We start from the raw sequence: 23,287 nt of genomic DNA on the forward strand, positions 1-23,287 counted from the left end.
CAACATATTTTCAATTCTGAAAATTATGAAGTATTCAAAATCTACAATTATGTTTATTATAAAATCCAAAATACAGAGTAAATGTTAAATTCTCACAACCACTCTGGGAGGTAGGCCCTATTATTATCCCCATTTGAAAGTTGAGGAAATGGAAGCATAGATAGAGATCATTTGACTTGATCAGGGCCACACAGTTGGTTATTAAGTGTATGAGGTCAATTCTGAACTCAGGTTAGTTTGTGGAGGGAGTACAATAGCACCTGGGGAATCAGGAAGGCTTCAGTACAAGATGCACCTGAGCTGAATTTTAAAGGTAACCAGAGATTCAAGGAAGCAGTGTGATGCAGTGAAAGAATGCTATAATTCATGTAGAGTTTCCCTATAATTAGTTCCATTTAAAAAGGAGAATGTGTCTTCTGATTTATGCTTATTTTTCTAAAAAGAATTCTATAAGCTGTATTGTAAACAAATTTGAAAAGTCATTTTTACATTGTCTGTTCTCTTACCACTATATCTCATATTTTAAAATCTGTGATAAACGCATGTTACTAGAAAACCTAAGAAAATCGCTTCTTTCTTTGTTCTGTCTGTATATTACCTACCAACGATGAAGTTCATCAATCTGAAGATGCTTATTTAAGTAATGCTTACACAAACCACCTCTAGAGAAAGAGAACTAATGAACTCTGAGTGAAGAATGAAGCATACTTTTAAAACTTTATTTTTCTTGGAGTTTTTTGTTTTGTGTTTTCTTTTGCAAAATGACTAATATGGAAATGTGTTTTGCATGATGTCACATGTATAATCAACATCATATTGCTTGCCTTTTCAAGGGGTTCAGGATGGGCAGAATCAGGGAGAGAATTTGAAACTCAAAAATTTAGCAGAGTTAAAAGATATAAAATAAACACACATAAATCATTAACTTTTCTATATAATACCAACAAAGCCCAGCAGCAAGAGAAAGAAAGAGTAATTCCATTTAAACAATACAAAGTACTTGAGAATCTACCAGCCAAGACAAATTTAAAACTCTATGAACACTGTCATTACAAAACACTTTTCACACAAATAAAGTAAGACCTAAACAATTAGAAAAATATGAATTGCTCATGGGAGGCCAAGCCAATATAATATAAATAAAAATTCTACCTAAATTAATCTATTTATTAAGTGCCATACCAAATCACCAAAAAAAAATTTATAGTTGGAAAAAAATAACATCTGAAAAAACAAAAGTTCAAGAATATCAAGGGATTTTATGAAAAAAAAAATGAGAAGGTGGGCTAGTCGTACCAGATCTCAAACTGTATTATAAAGTAGTAATCATCAAAACTATTTGGCACTGGCTAAGAAAGAGAATGGTGGAACAGGGGGTTTGTTAGGGTCACAATGCATTGTAGTAAATGACCACAGTCACCTAGTATTTGATTAAGTCCCAGCTTTTGGAACAAGAACTCACTATTTGCCAAAAACTGCTGAGAAAGCTGGAAAACAGTAAGGCAGAAACTAGATATGGACCAACATCTTTCACTGCATATCAAGATAAGGTCAAAATGGGTGCATGATTTAGACATAAAGGTGATACCACAAACAAATTAGAAGAGCAAGGAATACTTTACCTGTCAGATCTATAGAGTAGGGAAGACTTTGTGACCAAACAAGAGATAGAGAGTATTACTACATGTAAAATGGATAATTTTGATTTTACTAAATTAAGAAGGTTTTACCCAAACAAAACCAATACAGCAAAGATTAGAAAGAAAACAAAAAGCTGGGAAACAATTTTTATAGCAAGTGTTACTGATAAAGGCCTCATTTCTCAAATATGTAGAGAACTGAGTCATATTTATAAGAATACAAGTCATTCCCCAACTGATATATGGGCAAAGAATATGAAGAGGCAGTTTTCAGATACAGAAATCAAAGCTATGTATAGTCATATGAAAAAATGTTCTAAATCACTATGATTAGAGAAATACAAATGAAAACAATTCTGAGGTACCACCCCATACCTAATACAGCTAATATGACAGAAAAAGAAAGTGATAAAGTGGGACACTAATGCACTGTAGATAGGAGCTGTGAACTGAGTCAGCCATGCTGGAGAACAATTTGGAACTATGCCTAAACTCTGTATACACTTTGATCCGGCAATACCATTACTAAGTCTGTATCCCAAAGAGAGGAAAAAAAGGGAAAAGGACCTCTTTGTACAAAAATATTCATAGCAGCTCTTTCTTGTGGTGGCAAAAAACTGGAAATTAAGAGGATGCCTTTGGTGGCAAAAATGTGGAAATTAAGAGGATGCCCTTCAATTAGGGAATGGCTAAACAAATTATAGTATATGACAGTAATGGAATACTATTACTCCATAATGAAGAACAGGCTTATTTCAGAGAAACCTAGAAAGACTTACATGAACTGATGCAAAATGAAATAAGCAAAACCTGGAGTACATTATATAGAGTAAAAATAATATTTATGATGATCAACTGTGAATAACTTAGCTATTCTCAGCAATACAATGATCTAAGACAATCACAAAGGACTCACGATGAAAAATCGCTAACCATATCCAGAGGAAGAACTGATGGACTCTGAATGCAAATTGAAAAGCACATTATTTTTCACTTTGTTTATTTTTAAAATTTTTGTCTGTTTCTTCTCTCACAACATAACTAATATGGAAATATGTTTTAGGGAGGAAAAAATTAGGAACTCAAAATTTTAAAAAATTTTAATATTAAAAGTTATCTTTACATATAATGGGGGAAATAAAATATTTTTTAAAATGAATGTTAAAATTTTTTACATGTAATTCAGATACATTTAATAAAGTAAATTTTTTTTTTTTTAAAGAAAGAAATGCTTACAAGAGATAATAGCTACAACAAGGTAAATGGAGAAAACTACCATCAGGGGAAAAAAAGTAAATGTTGAAAAATGACATGGAACAAGCATGGCCACCAGGAAAAAGTACACTTTTGTACTCTTTTGTAATGGTGGGAGGTCAATGCATATATTTTCAGATTTTAAAAATCACATTAATCACAGTACATTAATTACATTAATCAGTTTTGTTGATTTTTCTCTCTCTTTTCAAAATTCTTTATTGTATAAAATCTCTCTCTGGAAGAAGAAAGCAGAATGTTGGGGAAATTTTGTGCACTATGAAAACAAAAGGCATCAATATAAATCTCTTTTTTTCCTTAAGTGCTTGTTGTCATTTGCTAAAGGTAACAAAACTAGCCAGCAAGTACTAGAGCCCAAAGAGAGGACCACAGTTCACTGTCTGGGTCCCCAGTGGCTGATTTAGAGGAATGTGTGTAAGAGGAAGAAAGGATAGAAAGGTGTGACTGGGTAGTGATCTTCATCAATGGAGGAAGTACATACATTGATGAGACCATAATGTATCAGGTGCTATGCTGATTAATTTAAAAAGAGAACTATATAAAACCATGGGTAGGAGAGCAAAGTATTTCAGTGCCTAGTCTTTTCAAATGAAAGAATAACTATGAAAATTTGGTGCTAAAGGTTACCATCTACAGGGGCAGCTAGGTGGTACAGTGAACAGAGCACCAGCACTGGAGTCAGGAAGATCTGAGTCAAAATCCAACACTTACTAGCTGTGTGTTGTCAAGTCACTTAGCTCCAATTGCCTCCCCACCTCCCCTAAAATTACTATTTACAGTACTTATAAATCTAGAAAATACATAATACATCACAGAAGATATAGCTATTGGCACACAGAAAACACGCGTTTCAAAACTCCTGAAGTTTGCAGAGATCTCATTTAATTCAGTTCAACAGGCATTTATTAGGGACCCATTACTGGTAGGGTAGTGCTAGGCCCTGTGCAAAATATAGTTTAAATAAAATGGATTCCCTGTTGTCATGAAGTTTAGAGTCTGGCAAAAGGATAATTACATATATACAAATAATCAAAGTAAAAAAAAACACAATTGAACAAAAGAATTTTTTTAAAAAAACCAAAGTACTACAAGAAGAGGAAGGTAGGGAGGTTAGGAAAGGCTTCCTGGTGGAGAAAGAAGGATGCATGCCTCCCTCCTCTTAAGTAAAGTGATCAGTAGTAAAGAATGAAACTGTCAAACACAGCTAAGCTAGTGTGTTGGACTTAAGAAGTGGCAACATTACTGTCGTCTTTAAGTTATCAATAAAAATTTTGATTTATTGAAATAGTTATGATGCCACAATTAAAAGCTTCATGGTAAAACAATGAATCACGTGTAGTTATCAAAACACCTACATAACTCTCCTCTTTCATATCTGCAAGATGCCTGCTTTCCTGGTCTTCACTCATCCTCTTTGGAGCAGTGTGAACCAGTCATACCAACTGATGCAATAACTTTTTAATGACTATTTACAGCTTTGAGACCTGCCTCTCAAAGTATCTGACAAACACTAATTATTTCTTGCAGGACACAGACGGTATTATCCCAATTTACACAGGAGAAAACCCAGACATGGTGTTTGCATGTATCTTCAATGACAGATAGCTCAGTATTTTCACTTGTATTATGACACTAACATTCTTCTCAAGGAAAATCAACTTAAGACATTTTTTTTCTTCATTTAAAATAAAGGTAAGATACATAAAGAGTAGATGAAATGTATTTGTCAAGAGAAAGGTAACAGAAGGGGTGGGGGTATGGCCTCCTAGAGGAAGTAACCCTTGAACTAAGTCTTAAAGGAAGACAGAGATGCTAAGGGAAGGAGAGAGAACATTCAAGGTATTTGAGACAGCTAGAGCAAAGGCAAGAGAAAAAGACAGGATGTAGGCCGAAGCAAAGGGCAGCAGGATCCTGGCGTGTCTGGAGACAAATAATGCATTAAAAAGGCAGAAGAATTTTAAATACCAAATTGAGGGACTTATAATTGCTCCTTGAAGTAAGCAGAAACCATCAGAGATTATAAGTAGAAGAGGTGACATGATCAGACCCATGCTTTAGAAAATCCACTTTGGCAAGTATGAGGAAGATGCATACAGTGGGGAGAGACTTAAAGCTTCCAACGAGAAGGGACTGTGTGCAATAATTCAGGCAAGAAGCTAATTAGAGTCTATACTATGTGGTAGTTATTTAAGTGGAAAGAAGGGCAAGTGTATCTAACAGAAGATGCGAAGGTAGAAAGGATAACATTTAACATATTGGAAATGTTGGGGTGGGCAAGAAAGAGTAGATAATTCAAAGGTTGTAAACCTGGGAGCTAGAGACTAGGGTGGATGGGGGTCCTTGTTTAAAAAATGTTTAGATAAACTTGATTTGGGGTTGGAAAAGTGATGAGTTTGGAATGGGACATGCTGAAATTGAGATGCCTATAGGAGATACAGTTCAAAATGTTTAATAGGCAGCTGGTGATGCAAAACTATATAGATTAGGAGAACAACCAGGACCAGATTAATTAATCTGGGAATCATCTGCAGAGATGTTGTACCTTAAAACTGCTACAGCAACACTTTCACTGTGTTACATGAGCCCTTATCAGAAAACACAGCACTTAAGAATGAAGACAAACACCCAGCAGGAATGAGCTGATGCACTAGTATATCAAAGTGTTAACAATTTTACTGTTCACTAATTTTCATTCCATATAGTTACCAGGATAAAAACAAACAGGGAGGTTTCCTTAGAAGGAGAAATGATGTTATTTTTTTTTTAATTTATTTATTTAAGTTTTCAACATTCCTTTCCACAAAATTTTGAGTTTCTAATTTTCTCCCCATTTCTCCCCTCCCCACTCCAAAACACCGAGCATTCTAATTACCCCTATCACCAATCTGCCCTCCCTTCTCACATCCCTCCTTTCCCTTGTCCCCATCTTCTCTTTTGTCCTGTAGGGCAAGATAAATTTCTATACCCCATTACCTGTATTTCTTATTTCCTAGTTGCAAGAACAATACTCAACAGTTGTTCCTAAAGCTTTGAGTTCCAACTTTTCTTCCTCCCTCCCTCCCCACCCATCCCCATTGGGAAGGCAAGCAATTCAGTATGCCCATATCTGTATAGTTTTGCAAATAACTTCCATAACAGTTGTGTTGTGCAAGACTATATTTGCCTCCATCCTATCCTGCCCCCCACTGCTTCTATTCTCTCTTTTGACCCTGTCCCTCCCCAAGAGTGTTGACTTCTAATTGCTCCCTCCTCCCACTGCCCTCACTTCCATCATCCCCCCCCACCCTGCTTATCCCCTTTCTCTCCCACTTTCCTGAATCTTAAGAAAGGTTTTCATACCAATATGAGTACACATTTTATTCCCTCCTTTAGTCAAATGTGATAAGAGTAAGCTTCATGTTTTTTCTCTCACCTACCCGCTTTTTTCCTCCACTAAAAAGTCTTTAACTTGCCTCTAAAAGAGATAATTTGCCCCATTCCATTTCTCCCTTTCTCCCTCAATATATTTCTCTCTCACCCCTTAATTTCATTTTTTAAAGGTATGATCCCATCCTATTCAATTCGCCCTGTGCTCTCTGTCTCTGTGTGTGTGTGTGTGTCTGTGTGTCTGTGTGTAATCTCACCAACTACCCATATACTGAAAAAAGTGTCAAGAGTTACAAATATTGTCTTTCCATGTAGGAATGTAAACAGTTCAACTTTAGTAAGTCCCTCATGACTTCTCTTTGCTGTTCACCTTTTCATGCTTCTCTTCATTCTTGTGTTTGAAAGTCAAATTGTCTTTTCAGTTCTAGTCTTTTCATCAAGAATGCTTGAAAGTCCTCTATTTCATTGAAAGACCAGTTTTTTCCCCTGAAGTATTATACTCAGTTTTGCTGGGTAGGTGATTCTTGGTTTTAGTCCTAGTTCCTTTGACTTCTGGAATATCATATTCCACACCCTTCAGTCCCTTAATGTAGAAGCTGCTAGATCTTGTGTTATACTGATTGTATTTCCACAACACTTGAATTGTTTCTTTCTAGCTGTTTGCAATATTTTCTCCTTGACCAGGGAACTCTGGAATTTGGCCACAATGTTTCTAGGAGTTTCTCTTTTTTGGATCTCTTTCAGGAGGTGATCAGTGGATTCTTTCAATATTTATTTTGCCCCCTGGTTCTAGAATATCAGGGCAGTTTTCCTTGATAATTTCATGAAAGATGATGTCTAGGCTCTTTTTTTGATCAAGGCTTTCAGGTAATCCCATAATTTTTAAATTGTCTCTCCCGGATCTATTTTCCAGGTCAGTTGTTTTTCCATTGAGATATTTCACATTATCTTCCATTTTTTTCATTCTTTTGGTTTTGTTTTGTGATTTCTTGGTTTCTCATAAAGTCATTAGCCTCCATCTGTTCCATTCTAATTTTGAAAGAACTATTTTCTTCAGTGAGCTTTTGAACCTCCTTTTCCATTTGGCTAATTCTGCTTTTGAAGGCATTCGTCTTCTCATTGGCTTTTTGAACCTCTTTTGTCAATTGAGTTAGCCTATTTTTAAAGGTGTTATTTTCTTCAGCATTTTTCTGGGTCTCCTTTAGCAAGTTGTTGACTTGCTTTTCATGATTTTCTTGCATCTCTGTCATTTTTCTTCCCAATTTTTCCTCTACCTGTCTTACTTGATTTTCAAAATCCTTTTTGAGCTCTTCCATGGCCTGGGCCCATTGAATATTTATTTTGGATGTTTGGGATACAGAAGCCTCGACTTTTATGTCTTTCACTGATGGTAAGCACTGTTCTTCCTCATTAGAAAGGATGGGAGAAGATTATCTGTTCACCAAAAAAGTAACCTTCTATAGTCTTATTTTTTTTCCCCTTTTTTGGGCATTTTCCCAACCAGTTACTTGACTTTTGGGTCCTTTGTCAAGAGTAGGGTATACTCTGGAAATTTGTAAGATCTCAGTTCCTCCAACGTGCCACAATCAAGCATGTACACTGGTCTGGGAGTAGGAAGAGATTTTTGTGCCCAAAATCTGTGAGTTTCCTCTCCACAACCACCTGGCCTCCAGTTTTACCAAGCCAGCACTGGGGTCTGAGATTCAGATAAGCTGTATGGGCAGGGCCACCCGCCATTCAGTGTGAGATAAAGATCAGCTGCCTGCAGGACCTCTACACAGGGCTAAGGTAAGAATGGGCTGCTCAGGGGGCAGAGCCAAGATGGCGGAGTAGAAAGATGCACATACACATAGCTCCGAACCCACAACCCATAGAACGGCTACAGGGAAGTAACTCACGGCGAATTCTGCACCCAGAGGCCACGGAACATTGGAGCGAGGGAGATTTCTGTTCCAGAGAGACCTGCAAACCTCTCGCGGGGGGTCCTTCGCACTGCGGACTGGGCACCGGGACTGGGAGCTGAGTGCAGCCCTGCCACGGTCGCGGCACCAAGAGGAAAAGATCCGAGCGGGCTTCAGGGACGGGATCTCCAGCGGCCACGCAGGTCCCTCCACCCACAGAGGGACCTGCAAACCTCTCGCAAAAGGTCCGTCGCACTGCAGATGCGGAGCCCAGCCCAGACCTGCTGCGGCCACGGCCGCAAAACCGAGAGAAACAGATCCGAGCAGGCTTCAGGGACGGGATCTCCAGCGGCCGCACAAGTCCCTCCACCCACAGGTGACGGGGGTCGGTGAGAGAGTCTCTTTGGCAGGTCAAGAGGGGAGTGGGGTGCCCCCATAACTCAGGCCCCCCTAGGAGGTAGAAGCTGAGAGGCGGCTGCAGACCGGGGCTCCCCAAGGGGGCAGGAGCCTGGATCCATTGTAGAAGGTCTGTGCATAAACCCCCTGAGGGAACTGAGCCTGAGAGGCGGCCCTGCCCTGACCTGACCATCTGAACTTAATCTCACACTGAATAGCAGCCCTGCCCCCGCCAAAAGCCCTAAGGCTGGAAGCAGCATTTGAATCTCAGACCCCAAACGCTGGCTGGGAGGATCAGGAGGTGAGGTGGGTGTGAGGAGAATATTCAGAGGTCAAGTCACTGGCTGGGAAAATGCCCAGAAAAGGGAAAAGAAATAAGACAATAGAAGGTTACTTTCTTGGTGAACAGGCATTTCCTCCCTTCCTTTCTGATGAGGAAGAACAATGCTTACCATCAGGCAAAGACACAGAAATCAAGGATTCTGTGTCCCAGCCCACCCAATGGGCTCAGGCCATGGAAGAGCTCAAAAAGAATTTTGAAAATCAAGTTAGAGAGGTAGAGGAAAAGCTGGGAAGAGAAATGAAAGACATGAAGTTAAAGCATGAACAGCAGATCAGCTCCCTGCTAAAGGAGACCCAAAAAAATGCTGAAGAAAATAACACCTTGAAAACTAGCCTAACTCAATTGGCAAAAGAGGTTCAAAAAGCCAATGAGGAGAAGAATGCTTTCAAAAGCAGAATTAGCCAAATGGAACAGGAGATTCAAAAGCTCACTGAAGAACATAGTTCTTTCAAAATTAAAATGGCACAGATGGAGGCTAAGGACTTTATGAGAAAGCAAGAAATCACAGAACAAAGCGAGAAGAATGGAAAAATGGAAGATAATGTGAAATATCTCACTGGAAAAACAACTGACCTGGAAAATAGATCCGGGAGAGACAATTTAAAAATTATGGGACTACCTGAAAGCCATGATCAAAAGAAGAGCCTAGACATCATCTTACATAAAATTATCAAGGAAAACTGCCCTGAGATTCTAGAACCAGAGGGCAAAATAAATATTCAAGGAATCCACAGAACACCGCATGAAAGAGATCCAAAAAGAGAAACTCCTAGAAACATTGTGGCCAAATTCCAGAATTCCCAGGTCAAGGAGAAAATATTGCAAGCAGCTAGAAAGAAACAATTCAAGTATTGTGGAAATACAATCAGGATAACACAAGATCTAGCAGCTTCTACATTAAGGGACTGAAGGGCATGGAATAGGATATTCCAGAAGTCAAAGGAACTAGGACTAAAACCAAGAATCACCTACCCAGAAAAACTGAGTATAATACTTCAGGGGAAAAACTGGTCTTTCAATGAAATGGAGGATTTTCAAGCATTCTTGATGAAAAGACCAGAGCTGAAAAGAAAATTTGACTTTCAAACACAAGAATGAAGAGAAGCATGAAAAAGTCAACAGCAAAGAGAAGTCATGAGGGACTTACTAAAGTTGAACTGTTTACATTCCTACATGGAAAGACAATATTTGTAACTCTTGAAACATTTCAGTAGCTGGGTACTGGGTGGGATTACACACACACACACATGCACATACGCACACATACATAGAGGCAGAGTGCACAGAGTGAATTGAAGAGGATGGGATCATATCTTAAAAAAAAAAATGAAATCAAGCAGTGAGAGAGAAATATATTGGGAGGAGAAAGGGAGAAATGGAATGGGGCAAATTATCTCTCATAAAAGAGGCAAGCAAAAGACTCATTAGTGGAGGGATAAAGAGGGGAGGTGAGAGAAAAACATGAAGTCTACTCTCATCACATTCCACTAAAGTAAAGAATAAAATGCACACTCATTTTGGTAGGAAAACCTATCTTACAATACAGGAAAGTGGGGGATAAGGGCACAAGCAGGGTGGGGGGGATGATAGAAGGGAGGGCATGGGGAGGAGAGCGCAATTTGAGGTTGACACTCATGGGGAGGGATAGGATCAAAAGAGAATAGAAGTAATGGGGGACAGGATAGGATGGAGGGAAATATAGTTAGTCCTATACAACACAACTATTATGGAAGTCATTTGCAAAACTACACAGATTTGGCCTATATTGAATTGCTTGCCTTCCAAAGGGAAGGGGTGGAGAGGGAGGGAGGTAAAGAAGTTGGAACTCAAAGTGTTAGGATCAACTGTCGAGTAATGTTCTTGCCACTAGGAAATAAGAAATACAGGTAAAGGGGTATAGAAAGCTATCTGGCCCTACAGGACAAAAGAGAAGTTGGAGACAAGGGCAGAGAGGGATGATAGAAGAGAAAGCAGATTGGTCATAGGGGCAATTAGAATGCTTGGTGTTTGGGGGGGGAGGGGATAAAAGGGGAGAAAATTTGTAACCCAAAATTTTGTGAAAATGAATGTTAAAAGTTAAATAAATAAATTTAATTAAAAAAAAAAAAGGATGGGCTGCTCAGTGCCCCCAGGGGTTTTACTATCCAACAATGGGTAGGGGCTGCTGTGGGAATTGCTGCTGCCTGCCTGATGTGGCCTCTGCAGCCACTGCCTAAAGCCAAAGCTATGAAAAAGCCCTTCTCCCTTCCCAGCCAGCTGAAAAAATCCTGTCACTGACCTTTGGCGCCTGTGGGTTGAGGAATCTGTGAACCGTTGCTGCTGCTGCTGCTTCAACTGGAGATTCCGCCCCTGAGGGCTGTTTACAAGCCCTGGGCTGAGTTCCGCTCAGAGACAGGTGCAAGAGATGTTTCCTGCTGGCCTTTCAGGTGACCCTGGGCTGGAAATCTCCTCCACTCTGTTGTTCTCCACTTCTGCTGCTCCAGAATTTGTTGAGAGTCCCTCTCTACAGGTATTTTATGGGCTGTGTTGATAATGTTATTTTAAATCGATGTCAAATTATGATAGGAAAACAAAATGGGTAAAATGGAATCTAAATTCTTTTCTGTTTATCTGAGACTTTTACCTGTGTGAATCAAGTACCAGCCTTAATAAGTATCAGTCTGGTTTTAAAACCTATAGGTCATAACCATGTCTTTGTCTCTTCAAAGATAACAGGACTCTAAGAGTTGATGCAAAATAAAATGGTAATGCAAAGAGAGGCAGGTAAACATTTTAAGCTTGGAGAGATATTGAAAGACTAAATAAAGTTACCACACTGAGATCTTTGAAAAGCTTCTCTAATCTGAATTCTGAGTCTGAATAATTTCAGATTTAATAAATTCATATCCTCCCAGACTCTATCAGGGGTTCTCAACTTGGTACATTAATTCATTTATTAAAAATATCTTGATAACTATATTTCAATATAATTGGTTTCCTTTGTAAGCCTATGTATTTTATTTTATGCAGCATTTAAAAACATCCTGAGACGGAGTAGGTCCATAAGGCTTCACCAGACTGTCAAGAGATACATTATACAAAACCAGTTAAGAAGCTTTCCACTAAATGATATGTTTTATTTCAATACTGAATTCCCTGCCTACTGGTAACTACACAATTAACAAAGTTGAATTTTAAGTCAGAGGATCTTGGCAAACCCTGCAAGTCATTCAAACTCTGAGCCTCAGTTTTCTTATCAGTAAAATGGAATGGGTGGCCTAGATATCTTCCCAAGTTGTAGATTCCATGAGATCCTTTAAAATTCATCAAAAAGGGATGAACAAGCTAGCATCAGCTGACATTATTAGTAAAAATCAAACTTCAGTTAGATATTAGTGGATTGGTGGTAGAATAGCCAGATATAATTGTTGATAATCACTGACAATCTCACATAGGAATCATTGCCAAAGATAAACCTAACAAAAGGAATAGTAAGGGGGGAAAGGGAGCAGGGTCAAGAAGGGTCTTCTAGGAAGGGCCTTCTGCATATGGTATAATTTGAGCTGAGTCTTGAAAGAATCCAGGAAAGCAAAGAGGCAGAGGTGGGAAAGGAAAGCATTTCAAGTATGGAGGAGAGCTGGTACAAAGTCATGGAGTCTGAGATGGAGTGTCATGTGAAAAACAATATGCCAGTGTTGCTAGATCACAGAATACAATGATGGCAGCAGTAAAGTGTACTTAGATTGGAAGGGGTCAGTTTTTAAAAGGCTCCAAATGTACAACAAAAACATACATATTTGATCCTGGAAGTAATAGAGAGCTATTGAATTTTACTGAGTAGAAGTGGTTGCAGGAGAGTTGCTGATTTGAACAACTAGAAAGGGCTTCCTCACTGGGAGTTTGTTATATCTGTGAACTCACAAGTACAAACAACAACAAATTTCTCTAAATTGCTTATAGAAACACATTTGCTTCTTCTTTAAATGTGCCTATGCAATTATTTGTAATCATCCTATGGTTTATTGTGTTAAGAGAGAAAGCAAATGATGCTGAAGACAAAATTGATGCTTTTCCCAAATATCAATGTTTCCATTAAAGTATTCCTTTCAATATACCATAAGTCACTTCCCCAATATGTCTCTAAAAGTGACAAGATTCCCTCTTCACATGTGATACTATTGGTCTCTTAAAAAAAAAAAAAACTCTTATCTCCATTATTTAATGATTTAGGTGAGCCTAAAACAACCAAACCAAAAGATTTTCTTTTTTTTTAATTACTCTATATTAAAAATTATCAAAGCTAAAGAAATTAAATTAATTCCAATAACTTTTGTTAATTTAACATTAAATTTTACTAGAAAGTCTTTACAACTTAAAAATAATGAAACAAAACAAAAAACTGAATTCTAGACTTGATGATTAAGGTCATAAAAATGATATTTAAATTTAGACACAAAGTTGTTTCTGATGTGTCAGAAACAACTACTTTTCTGTCCTCAAGAATGAAGCCTAAGCTACGAACGAATGGAGACAGTGTGTACAAGTGAAACTACAAGACTTTCTCTATGATGAGCAAGAAAATCTGAAAATATGGGGAGAAGACAATCTACACAAACATCTTCCAGCCTTTTATTTTAATCATCTTTATGTAAACTACTGTTTTCTAATGTTGTATTAATCTAAAGTAAAAGACTGATTAATTTAACCTAAATCAACCCTACTTATAGAGTCGAGTTTTTATCATAGCTTTGACAAAAATGTTAGCCCTACAAAAGAGTTTTATCTTCTAGAGCTCCTAAACTCAAACAATCCAAACAGACAAACAAATTAGACAGGAGTCTACATTAAGTCAAATTAACTGATTTTTCAATTATGGACATTAAATGAATAGCAAACAAGGAATTAAACTAAAATTTAGGTCAATATGTGAAGTTATGTATTAATAAAATACCCAAAACAGAGTATTCAGAAAACAATGCTTCTGACTCAGATCAGAGCTGAGTAAGAGTAGGATCTAATGATGTTGCATCATAAATGACATGTTCGAGATTCCATTACTTGGCTTATATCCCAAGGAAAAAGTCCTCATACTCATCAATATATTTTATAAGCAGTACTTTGGGGAATAACATAGAACTAGAAACAAAACAGAAGGAAACCCATTGATTTCAGAATGGCTAAACAAATTGAGGCACATGAATGTAACAAAATATTCCTGGTTCAATAAGAAATGATGAATATGATGAGTACAGTAATGCAGGATGAAATAGAGTTAAGAAAACATATTGTGTATATTACACAATAACTGCAACAGTGTAAATGGCAACTATACACATAAAAAAATCAAAAGTGAACACTGTAAAACTACAAGGATCAAGCATGAATTCCCCCCAAAAAAGAGATGAAAGGCCATTCCCAGGTCTCCTCTTAATGGCAGTAGATGGAAAGCCCACAGTAGTAGCATGTACAAGTTTTAAGACTTTTTTCAATATATTGATCAGTTATGCTTATTTTTTCCTCTTTTTCTTTTTGTCCTTAAAAAGGTTTTTGTAATGTGGGATGAAATCTCTGGGCGATGGAGAAGGAAGGGATACTGGGGAAAACTAGGAAAAAGTAAAAAACAAATGACATTTTACAAGCAGAAAGTAATGTGTGGAATATATAGTGTATACTTTTCAAGAAAGCTAGGGGTATGAAATGTAGACTTATATTTCGGATGCCATCATCTTTTTGTCTTCTGGTATGAAGCTGGAAATGCTCATTTAGGGGAAGTATTTAATTTCAGAATAAAACACTAGTATTTAAAAAAAAAAACAAGAAAATAAAAAAATCTAAAGGTTAAAGGACTTTTTGAATTGGTGGCTTACAGGGCCAGTGAGCAAGGCTGTGGAGGCAGGTAGGTCCAATTTCCTTAAATAACACTTGTTAATTAACCATTCACAGAGTATTCTGAGACTTTCATCGTGGTGGAATTTGAGTTTCATTAATCTAGATTAGACCAAGCTTCCTCAGAAGACTATACTGTTTTTTTCACATCATTTACTTGGCAAGAAAATCTTCTAGGTAAGCTACCATGTCTTATTTATTTATCTTCCTCAGTGCCTAATAGAGTTTTATATACTGAAGGACACTTTTTTTGTTGAATTTATTACTTAAATAAGACCACTCATTAAACCAGTTCCTGGGGTTTGTTCACTACAAAAATTCTTTTTTTATCCAGAAATGAGCTTATTTTTCATTTTTTTTTTATTCTTCATTTTAGTCTTTGATGTTAGCTAGCATTTAATAAGTACTTACTCTGTACTGATCCCTGAGATAGGGAAGAGTTAAAAGGTAACCTAGGTATGGTCATGGTACTTACAGTCTAGTCTGTATTTGCCTTTCCAGTTTATATAAATGCCTAGTCATTCTCTATGTTGTCATTAACACCCTAATTCTAAACAGTAATGTAGCCTGCCTGGGCTTTGGGAGAAGTAGTAAAGTACAATTTGGAAATATTTACCTTATACAGAGTCAAAGATAGAAAAGAACATTCTATATTGCAAAGGAGAGATTTTGGAATACAGACTTTTATCTCCAAGTCATAGCCACATTCATTATGTAGAAAAATTTATTTCCCTGATATATAATTAGATTAAGAAAAAAACATGAAAATTTACTTTCAATTTTAGGAGAGACTCCAGATGGAAGGCTTATATAACTCTTTCCTAAAGGAACTAGCTCACACATCTCATCACAAAATAGACTACTGGGCTAACTTAGTAGTTACAATTAATTGAGAACCTATATTACAATGAGGCAGTTTTGAAACTTCTGTAGTACATTAAATACAGGTAGATGGGGGAAAATAATCACACTTTACTATAGATAAAATATACTTCAGGATATTATATGAAAGTATGATTTTTCTGGTTAACATCTAAAGGCTGTTGTTTCCCCCCACTACACTCAGGTCATTATGTACTGAGACACATGGTTACACTGAGTATTATCCATTTGAAGAACAAAATAATATTCTGTGCTGCATTATGCTGTAAGTTTCTCGAGGACAAGGACTGTGTTCTGCCCCTTTCTGTGTCCCTGGCTCTTGGTACAGCTTCTGGCCCATCCTTACTGGTTTTTTACAAATCAATTATTTTTCATTATGTTGTAAGTGTAGCTTAAAATACTAAAATATACTCATTGCAGTTACAAAAATGAACTAAAAATTTACATAAGATTAATTTTAAGCCTGCTACTTAAAAAAACCCAGAAATTCATAGATGAAGAAAATTTCTTCACATACAAAAAATGACTACCTACTAAAAATTTTGTTTTCTTCTGTCATTCCTTAGAAATGATTTAAATGGAAACCAATAAAGATGATGAAGTGAGAGGATGTAGAAAAGCCCAACTACAAAGGTTCAAAAAGAACAATAGCCCAAGGAATGATTAGGAAATCCAAGGAGAGACTACTGGACAAGATAACTGCCCAAATAAGGTGACTGGCTAGCTCCCACATACCCACTCCAGCAAAATCCTAAAATTCATTCCAAATCAAATAATGATCAAGAAATCCAACGGGAAAGAGAGTAATTTATTCTGTTCCACAATTGCACAAAAAGTAAGCAGAAAGGCAAAAGTAACAGGAAACACAACCCTCATCCTCCTACCACTATCACCACCACTATCATGGTACCAGTCCAGAGCGGTATCACTAGGTTCAAATACAGACATCCTACCTAGACCCAAGGGAGTAAGGGCCTAACACTAGTCTGAGACTCCAGAGTAGGTCCTGAAGATCTAATGCTCTGAACTTCAAACCCACAGGGCTTAAAGTAAAGAGGAGAACTAAAACCTAGGGGAACCAGGAAGACATAAGAGGACCAACACCCTAGAAAGCAAGTGTAGTTGGGTGGGCTGCCTGGTCCTGGCACTAAGCCCCAATTCAGTAAATAAAGTTCACAAACTAAAACTGGAGAGATGAGTAAATCAAAGAATGAATAAATGGAGCATTTATTAAGTGCTTACTGTGTGCAAAGGCACAGTGCTAAGCATGGAAATACAAATAGATAAGTAAAATGGTCTTCTTCAAGGAGCTCACATTTTAAGTGGAAGAAACTGCAAGAAAATACTGACAAGGTATCAAAAATTATTGCAAATCTTGAGATCCTCAAAAAAAGGATCCAGAAAAACTATAAGACTAAAGGGGAAAAACAGGTTTTCTATAAGACCTAAATAAATACCAGTAAGAAATTAAGTGATTAAAAAAATGAAATAATAGCTCTGGAGGCAAGAATAATGAGAACATCTAAATAAGATAAAGTGCTAAATTAATGCTTTACCCAAGAAATAATCTCTCTGAAAACTAGAATAGCCACAAGCTATTGGGGAAAAAAATAGAAGAAAATATAAGTTATCTGATGTAAAAAACCTGGAAACCAGGTCAAAGGGAGAGAATTTTAAAAATCACTGCACTCAATGAAAAACGTAGGAGAGGAAAAAAGCCTGGACAATGTATTTCCAAAAAGTTATATATGAAAACAACACAGATGTATCTGAAACAGAGAGCATAGTAAAGATAGAAAAAATCCATTATCACTTCCTGAAAGAAACTCCAAAAGGAAAACTCACAAAAGTTCATAGTCCAAGGATGTCCAGAAAGAAGCAGATCAAGTACTGTGGAACAACAGTCAGGATCACATAAGACCTGGTAGCTTCTAGGAAAAAACAAGAGGAAATATATTGGGATACAATATTCCAAAAGGCAAAAGAGAAAGGCTTATAACCAAAAATAATTTACCTAAAAAGCTAAGTATAATTCTTTAGGGAGGAAAATTGGATGTTTAATAGAATAGAGGAGGGTGGGTTTTGAAAGCATCATGAACTAAGCAGACAGTTGGGGCAGATCCAAGACAGGGTCTAAATCTATGTAATGGGCAAGGAACAGGAATGCTCATGGAAGTGAGCTACAGCTGTGTGGTTCTGAGCCTTATCAGTACTGCAGATTAAACCCACAGATCCAAGCTGGAGCCTGAAGCTAAATAACCACAGCAGCTTCCAACCTGAGCCATCCCTGACATCCTTAGACAACAGCACTCAATACTCAGGGAAAGCAAGAGTCCAAAGCATACATATCAGGACACAGAAATGCCCTCAAATTCCATGCAAAATTATACAGATCATGCATGTACAATATTCCAAATTAGGAAATAAAACCAATCGGTTAAAAACAACACCCCCTCCTCCCCAAAAAGGATATCTACAATAAAGAACCATTATGGAGCCAGGGCCATCCAAGACATAAACCCAGAAAAGGGGAACAATTACTACACGGTATCTACAAGCAAAGTCACAAAGGAAAACAAAGCTTGGGTGTAGTCAACTAGAATTCCCCGAAGTAATAAAACAAGAGAATCTTTAAAAAAAAAAAATTAAAAAGAGGGAAAATGATATTGTAAATAGAATGAAAAAGCTAGAGGAGAGATTTAAAGAGAAAGGGGAGTGGGTAGAGGAAAGATGTGTAAAGAGAATTAACAGCTTTTTACAAGGAATATAAAATCTTATCCAAGTAACAGTCACTTTGAAAACTGGAAGGCACACGACAAAAGTCAATGACTCCATGTGACGAGAAACATTAAAACAAAATTTAAAAAGCTGAAGAAAAAAAGCAGAAAGTTTAGAATGAAAATTCAAAAAGACAAAAGATAAAGGCAAGAATAAAACTTATTTTCAAGAATAACATCGACCAAAACGGAGTAAGAAAAACAATCTTAATGAAGCAGAGGACTTTCAAATATTCCTGATGAAAAAACAAGAGCTAAGTAGAAACTCTGAAATGCAAACGTAGGAATCAAAAGAAACATATCAGGGAAGATACTTTTTGAAGGAAGAAAAAAGTATTTATAGTAATGGAGGAGAAGAATCAAGTGTCCTCTAAGACTGCTAATGTCACTACGGGTCATAGAAGAAGTGAGATAAGACAAAGGGCCTGGAAGTGTTGTTGTCATGTTTTGATCACCTTAAAGGGAGAAAAGGAATACAGAAGAAAACAAAGAAGGAGGAGAGGAAGGGAAATACGATATCTCCCATAATCTGGGCATGCAAGTCTAATACTAAATAAAGATGGATGAAGGTGTTGGGGAGCAGTTGTCATTTGAAAGGAGAAGAGAACTCCTAAGAGTTGAGTGTAGAAACATTCAACTCCACAAGAAAACAGAAAAGACCAGGAAGAGGGGGAAATAAAAGGGAGATCAAAGTCAAAGAGGAGTTAGTCATAAGGAAAACGAACTCAAGGTAAAGATGGGGTAGAAATCATGAAAAGGAGCTAAAAAGACAGAAAAATAAAATAAAGAAAAACTAAGAACTGATGAGGAACTTATCTTTCCTCCTAAACCCCCTCCTTCCCTATTGCTGTTGAGGGAACCACCATCTCCCCAGTCCCTCATGTTCACAACTTAGGAGTCATCCTGGACTCCTCACTACCTCTTATCTTCCCCCCTTCATACTCCACCACATCTGTCGATTTCACCTTGGCAAAATCTCTTGAATACTCCGACTTCTCTTCTGACATTGCCACCACCCTAGTGCAAGCCCAGTCATCACATATCTAGACTACTGCACTAGACTGCTGGTAGGTCTGCCTCTCTGAAGTCTCTCATCACTCCAATCCATCCTCCAAATCAGCCACTAAAATGATTTTTTACTAAAGCACAGGTCTGACCATGTCACACCCACTCAATAAACTCCAGTGGCTTCCCATTGCCTCCTGGGTCAAATAGAAAATGCTCTGACATTCAAAGTCTTTCATAACCTAGTCCCTTCCTACCTTTTCAGTCTTCTTAGACATTACTCCCTGCCACATGGTATGGCAAGTTAGGTGCTTAATAAATGTTTATTAATTGATTGATTTATTGATCAGGAGAGGATAGAAGAAGGAAGAAGTAGTAGATTGTATCAAGCACAAATCACTAGTACTTTACATATTCCTTACTTACTATTCTCTTCTTTCCAAAATGGGGAAGTGTGAAGAGAAGAACACAATTTAAGGCAATAGGATGCAAGGAAACACATAATTAACAATCATGACTGCAGACAATTAAAAAGGTTTTATACCAACAAACTCAATGGCAGTTAAAATTAGAAAAGAAATAGTTAACTGGGGAAAGAAAATCTTTGAAGTATAAGTTTCTCTGATAAAAGTACCATTTCTAAGATATAAGGAACTGATTCAAATTTATAATAGGAATGGTTCCTTAACTGATAAATATTCAAAGGATGATAAGCAATTCTCAAAGGAAGACATCCAAGCTAATAAAAGATAATTTCCCAAATAAAAATTTGACTCAGGGGAAACCAGCACATAAAACATCTAAAATGTTTCTCTCTTTAAGTTCTTAAAAGATACATTGCTCAAATCTAAATGTGACCATTTTTTACATAATCATAACACAGAGCTTAAGAGATTCAATAACCTTCTGTTCAACATCTTCATTTTGCAGATAAGGAAACTGAGAGCCAGAGAGGTAAAGTGATTGTTCCCCCAGTCTCCTGGTACCTGTGCAGCAGTCAGTTCTGACTCTTGAGCACAGAGCTTCTTCCTCTATATCTCATCATCTCAGTGCTACAACACTCACCACAAAGAATGAGATGAATGTTTCAACACAGGTTTCACTTTTTAAAACCATTCATTCTTCAGTAGCATTCGTAAGCCTCAAATTTTTTACAAAAACAAAACAAAAATCTCTGAATTGATCACTAATATCCTGCCGGTGGTAGCTGAGGCAAATTTGCAGCATTAGTCTTTAATTTTAAGAGTCACTAAAAGTTCCTTGTCTTGTACAGATTCAGTTAGTCAATAAGCATTTATCAAACCCACTGCGCTGGGATACAAAATGAGGTGAAAGACAGCCCTCACCCTCCAGAAGCCCACATTCTTCAGAAATGACTTCTGGTTCTGATTAATCTTGTGGAAATAGTATTAAAGGAGATTATTAAGGGATTTCATTTTACCATTATGTTTTGAGGTACCATAATAAACAATTAAAATCAACTAATATATTTTAAAGTTTTACATCAAAGTGCTCAGTGCTGGAAGGCAGGCAAGTAGACAGGCCTTATGGTAGAGACAGGTAAGTGTCTTGTAGATGAGTGAATATGTTGAATTTGTTTTCATATTTGAAACAAAGGCATTTAATTTTTTTATAAATAATATGTATTTTTTTGGGGGGGAATTTTTTTTTAATTTACCTTTATTCAGGAATTTTACATACACACAAAGCATTTCCATATGCAGAGTAGAACACAAAAAAGGGGTTTCATATGAAAACATGATCTTCATTTTATGCTACTTGTTTTTTAAAGTATATAATAAAGTCTGTTATAAAAAATAAAAACATTACTTTCAAAATTGACAAACTTGTTGGTGCTTCCTTCTGTTCTCTTCTGTGCATTAAAAAAAAAAACTTAATGACCCTCTTCTGGGGGTGTTACTATTGCTAATCTCTCCTTTCCCCTTAAAAAACCAAGAGAGAAAAAAAGAAAATGCCTTTAACAAATAGGCACTCTCAAGCAATAATATGTATTTATATCCTAAACCAGTTATTAGGAGGCTATGCCATGAAAGAAAATCAATGATGTTCCTTTTAAAAAAAAAAAAAGGATGAAGTAAAGAAGTAATTAGAGCAATCTAACTTAAAAGAATACCACTCTGGCTAAAGCATGACCTTGATGAAAATACATGAAGGTAGTCACCACAGTAAAGAGTTTGAGACTAAAATCTCTCAAACATCAAGAATAAAGAAATGCCTTCTTGAAGGGAAAAACAAATTGGCAAATCTTATTAAAAACAAAGAAATTTTAGAGCTAAAGAGGCCTTGAGAGACCATAGATTTAACTCTGTAAGACAAGATAAAGATACCAGTAGGTCAGAGAGGTAAAGCTAAGCAGCTTATTCCAAAATCATAGGGCGAGTTAAGTGACAGGGGCAGTAGACTTCTCTGAACCTCATTATACCAACTTCTCTACATTTAAAAAAACAAAAAATAACCACTTCCTTTTCTGAAATTCTATAGTACTTTTAGCTTAAAGTGCTCACAATTTAGCATTATACCTAATTGTTTAGTTTCCTATTTCTAGGTTTTACAAAGAGAATGTGCAGTTCACTTGTAATACAGTGTGTCCCCTTTTGGTCATTTCTCCTCTGGCATCCAGTTTCCTACTCTGTTTACTGTTACCTAACAGGGATGAGAAAAAGCATCTGAAATGTTCTGCACTCCTTAAAAAACTATCTACATAAATATGAGCTGTCATGTGGATTTCATGATGGAGAGTAACACATGTGTGAAAAGCCTGGAGAGGGAGGGCTCTGAAGGCCAAGCTGAGCAATTTATATTTTATCATAAAGGCAAAAGGCAATTACCGCAAATTCTTAATCAGAAGTACTTTAGGGATATGTTACTGCCCTCTTCTCCACCTAAAACTCCAGAATCTGAAGCCCTCATCCCCCACACCTGGTGAGTTAATCATTGAGTATTTAGTGCTCCATCATGGGGCTGAGAAATCCTGAAGTTTCCCTAAAATCAGAACTAGTCAAGAGGGAATGCAAAATGGGCTGTCTTCAGAGTTGGCTAGGAAGATCAGCAGGCAGAGCTTTTACTAGGAGCTTAGGATGTGCCAGAAAGACAATAGACTGGAAAATGGCAGGAGGAGGAGAGTACAAGGAGAGAAAAGGACTGGAACAAAGTAAATAAAGTAGGAAGAAACAGAAACCAAGAAAGAATTCTCCCTATTCCACAGGGGTTTGCAGACTATGAATGTCTCTCTAGCCACTCAGGGAGACTCAAGACAGTGACAGTCAGTCTAGAGCATCTAGCATCCACCATCTCAGAAGTAGAATTATTATGCTGGTAGATCCATGGATGCTGAAAATCAGGTGAGGCCATCTACAAGCTCAAGACATCATAGCAGAAAGTTATGAGATACGTTAGGCCAGAGACTAAGCATACTTTTGTTGCTTTAGCATAAAAAAGGACAATTAAGTTACCCACATAGTAGAAAGACAAGCATTTCTGGAGTGCATATATGTGCATTGTATTGTAACTGCAACATGTTATTACGTGCTTGATATCAATCAATAAACACTCATAAAGCACGTAGTGACTCCTCATAAGGGCAGCTATTACTGTGAACTGAGCTAGGCAGTTTGGTCAGCCAACTGTGCTCTTTTCAGAGCACATCATTGTTAGAGTGGACCTGCTAGTCTCCTAGGCTCACTTTTCCATGGTCAGTTGAAATCTGTTATCTACCCTCAGTCACTGACTAAGGGAGTGGATGGATAGGAGATATTACTGGTTCTTCAATTGGAATTCTACCCAGCTCTTTCTGCAATGGCAACAACCCTTAGTTTT

The 23,287-nt window shown here is 37.1% G+C and overlaps 1 protein-coding gene across 23 annotated transcripts in view; it reads right to left on the reverse strand.

Annotated features, from left to right (window-relative positions):
- NCOA2 (nuclear receptor coactivator 2) overlaps positions 1-23,287 on the reverse strand; it is a 346,666-nt gene that overhangs the window by 212,867 nt on the left and 110,512 nt on the right. For 5 of the 23 annotated variants that reach the window (XM_072604819.1, XM_072604825.1, XM_072604814.1 and 2 more), the window contains one exon: positions 17,514-17,599. The exons of 15 other annotated variants lie outside the window; for them this stretch is intronic. The gene's annotated coding sequence lies outside the window, so the exon portion shown is untranslated. Of the gene's footprint in view, positions 1-11,199; positions 11,443-17,513; positions 17,600-23,287 lie in introns of all 23 variants that reach the window. 3 more of the 23 variants (XM_072604824.1, XM_072604818.1, XM_072604821.1) reach the window with 2 other exon arrangements.

This window comes from Notamacropus eugenii, chromosome 4, assembly GCF_028372415.1.
Source record: "Notamacropus eugenii isolate mMacEug1 chromosome 4, mMacEug1.pri_v2, whole genome shotgun sequence".
In the NCBI taxonomy this organism is placed as follows: Eukaryota; Metazoa; Chordata; class Mammalia; order Diprotodontia; family Macropodidae; genus Notamacropus; species Notamacropus eugenii.